The following is a 4,230-nucleotide window of genomic DNA, read 5'->3' on the forward strand; positions in this document are numbered from 1 at the left end:
ATCAACAAGCTTATATAGCATGGTTGGAAGTTGAAAATGCTAAATTAAAGCAAGAATTAGAGTCCCAGAAAATATTAAATACTATTCAGATAGAAAATCTTCTACAGGAATTCAATGAAGAAAAGGAATCACTTCTTAGAAACACAGCCTCAGAACGTATGGAATTGGATACAGAAATTGAAGAACTAAGGTACAAAAATGATGCTTTAGAATTAGAAATCCATGATCTCAAGAAATCTCATAATTCTATCGAAGAAGAGATTGAGGAAATCAATGTTATTATTGAAGAAAAAGAAAAGGTATTCTCAGTAGAAGAAGCATCTCAACCAAAGAGAAGAACAAATGGGTTGTACAATATGATCGTTGAAATCGACATACCGACTGTTGAAAAATTCAAAGTCAATGTTATACTTGATACCGGGGCTATCATTTGTTGCATTGATCAAAACATAGTTCCTAAGGAAGCAATTAAAGATAATACCTTCACAGTAAATTTCAGTGGGATTAATTCACAAACCAAGGCAACTAAGAAACTGAAAAATGGAGGTATGCGGATAAATGATCATGTATTTTGAATTCCATATACATACTCTTTTCCTTTATCATTAGGAAATATATCCATGATAATTGGTTGCAATTTCATAAGATCTATGTATGGAGGTCTTTGAATAGAAGGTAATGAAGTAACATTCTATAAAAATGTTACTACTATTAAAACTCAGCAGGAAATAGCAGTTGCACTAGCTTTTGAAGAATTATGTCTTGAAGAGGAGGAATATATTCAAATTCAAGAACAAATCTATACTGTTGAAACTCCAATACCAGGTACACGATTCCACAGTTTATTTAAGGAACTTCTTCAGACTGGGCATATAGGTGATGATCCCATGAAATTCTGGTTTCAAAATCAAATTAAATGTCACTTAGATATTAAAAATCCAGATTTGGTTATTGAAGATAGGCCTTTGAAACATATAACACCTATGATGCAAGATGCTTTCAGGCGACATATCCAGATATTATTGAACCTAAAGGTAATAAGACCCAGCAAAAGCAGGCACAGGACCACAACTATTATAGTACATTCAGGTACTTCAATAGATCCTGTTACAAAAAAGAGGTAAAAGGAAAAGAACGAATGATCTTTAATTATAAAAGACCAGTATAGTCTCCCTGGTATAAATACTATTATCAGACAAGTCGGCAGAAGCAAAATATATTCTAAATTTGATCTCAAAAGTGGATTTCACCAAGTGGCTATGGATCCAGATTCAAAGAATGGACCGCCTTCTGGGTACCCGAAGGACTTTACGAATGGCTAGTAATGCCTTTTGGATTAAAAAATGCCCCTGCAATATTTCAACGCAAGATGGATCTTTGCTTCAAAGGTACTGAGCAGTTCATTGTTGTATATATTGATGATATATTAGTGTTCTCTCAAACAGCTGAAGAACATGAAAAGCATTTACAAATCATGCTCAATATTTGCAAGAAAAATGGACTTATTCTTAGCCCAACCAAAATGAATATTGGAAGCCCAACAATTGAGTTTCTTGGTGCATCAATTGGTAATTCAAAAATTAAGTTACAAGATCATATTATCAAAAAGATTACAGATTTCAAAGATGAAGAACTGAAAAATACTAAGGGACTCAGATCCTGGTTAGGCTTCCTCAATTACGCTCGAAGTTATATTCCAGAAATGGGGAAAATTCTTGGACCATTTTATTCAAAGACTAGCCCAACCGGAGAAAAGAAAATGAATTCCCAAGATTGGGCCTTAATCCATAAAGTAAAGGGCTTAATTACTAAACTTCCTGACTTAGTGCTACCTCATGACATATGTGTTGGAACCCCAAGGTTGTTTTGGTGTGATCAACAAGTTAAGTTAGGTCCTGCGTTGTTTCTAACCTTGTGTCTAAGTGTGCAGGAGCTTAGGAACACAGGTAGTCGAGCGGAAGACGCAGCTAGCGAGAAGGACAGCAGTCCGAGGGACGAGGTGCTGCGGAAGAGTACACCGGCGGACGAGAAGGAAGCGCGCGGTGGTTCCGAGGGACGAAAGCCGGAGCGGAAGATTGCTCGGGGAGCAAGAGACGCAGCTAGCGAGAAGGTCGACGACCGAGGGACGAAGACTGCGGATGAGTACGCTGGCGGACAAGAAGGAAACACGCTACAATTCCGAGGGACAAGAAGTCGGAGGGAAGCCCGCTTGAGAAGACCGGAAGTTGGGTTCAGGTGAGCCCTTTTCCGGATGGCAAAGATCACCCAAGTAAGCGGATCCGGAGCGGAAGACCCGGACCGAGGCGGGACTAAAACGGAGCAGAGGTCCCGAACGCAAAAGTCAACCAGAGTTGACTTTTTGCTCCGGGGCGCCCGGAACTGTCCGGGGCGCCCGGAGCAGCCCGGGGCGCCCGGAGCAGCCCGGGGCACCCGGAACAGTCTGGGGCACCCGGAACGTGAAGTTTGAACAGAACGCGTCTTTCGCGTTCTGGACGTGGGGGATAAAGTTTTATCCCCCCCAGGGCGCCCGGAACCCTTCCAGGCGCCCCGACCAAGACTATAAATATAGCCTTGGTCCAGAAGCTGTCAATAAACTGAGAACTCAAGCATTCTTTCTACACTTGTACGCTTTTCTGTTTTAAGCTTCTATTGTGCGCTTCATTGCTGTAAAAGGCTTCTCTGCCTGAATGAGATACTAGTGCTACGCTTTCTTGGATTAACAACCTTCCCGGTTGTAACCAAGTAAATCTCGGTGTGCCTTTTACTTTTCTGCTTTTATTTATTTCTCTTATTTTACAAGTGTTAGTTTAAGAGTTCGAGAAGGGTGTTTGCGTTTTGATTTTTGCAGGGCTATTCAACCCCCCCTTCTAGCCGGCCCAACGGTCCTACAAGTGGTATCAGAGCCAAGACGCTTCAGGAGGACTAACTGCCAATCGAAGCAAAGATAATGGCCGGACCAAGCATCCACCCGCCGAAATATGGAAGAGATTTCGCTACGTGGAAGAATCTGATGCAGGTATTTTTTACCACAGACTTTGAATTAACTTTAACAATGGAATCCGGTTTTGTAGCTCCAGAAGGTAAGGAAAAATGTCAGTGGACAAAAAAGGAGCAGGCTGAATTTGTGGCGAACGGCAAAGTAGAATACCATCTGCTAAGCGTTCTTCCACCTCAAGAAGTCAACAGAATCGGACAATACCACTCTGCAAAGGAACTTTGGGAAAAGTTCCTCGAGCTGCACGAAGGGACTTCCGAAGCCAAGCTCGCCAGAAGAGATCTGCTTCGGAATCAGCTAACCAGCCTGCAACTTGGGGAAGATGAGACAGTCGCGCACTTGCACTCGAGAATCAAAGAGATCATCACCGGACTATCGAATCTCGGAGAAACGGTAAGTAACCGAGATTCGCTAAGGTACGCACTAAATTCATTTCCTAGAAATTCAAAATGGGCATCACTAGTAGATGCCTTTTATATTTCTAAAAATCTAGAAAAGATCTCATTAGAAGAATTTTTTTCTACTTTTAAAGTGCATGAGTCAAGATGTGCAGGAATGAAGGAGCCCAAGAATAACGTCGCCCTCAAAATTTCGAGAGACGAACCAGAGTCAGAATCCTCTCTCGATGACGAGGAAATGGTAATGATGGTAAGAAGATTCAAGAAGCTTTGTAAATCCAGATCTACTAACCATCCACAGGGGAAGAAGAAAAGGACGATCCGCTGCTACCACTGCAACGAAGAAGGGCACGTCAAGGACAATTGCCCCAAGCTGAAGAACAAGAATAAGGAAAAGGGTAAGAAGCCTATCCAAAAGCGAAAAGCCCTAAAGGCGACATGGGATGATACGTCGTTGGAGTCGGAAGTCGAGGCATTCTCCGGACTTGCTCTAATGGCAAGTCATCAAGACGACGACTGCGAGTCAAGCTCTTCCGAAATGAGCATCGAGAGCATCGATGAAGGGGGAGCTTCGTCAGAGGAAAGCAGTAGTTCAGGGGGAGACACGGAAAACGAACTCGACAAGGTAAGTCAGGTATGTTCACTTCCTCCCGATAAACTTTATAAATTTGTTAAGTTATTAACTAAAGACTGCTGTAAATTAGAAAAAGAAATAAAAAATTTAAAAATAATCTTAGTTAAATCCTGCCCTCTAGAAGAATTAGATAAATCAAAATTGGAAAATGAAAAATTGAAACTTGAAAATAATGATTTGAAAATTCAAGTAGATAATTTGAA

Source organism: Zingiber officinale, chromosome 1A (genome assembly GCF_018446385.1).
Source record: "Zingiber officinale cultivar Zhangliang chromosome 1A, Zo_v1.1, whole genome shotgun sequence".
In the NCBI taxonomy this organism is placed as follows: Eukaryota; Viridiplantae; Streptophyta; class Magnoliopsida; order Zingiberales; family Zingiberaceae; genus Zingiber; species Zingiber officinale.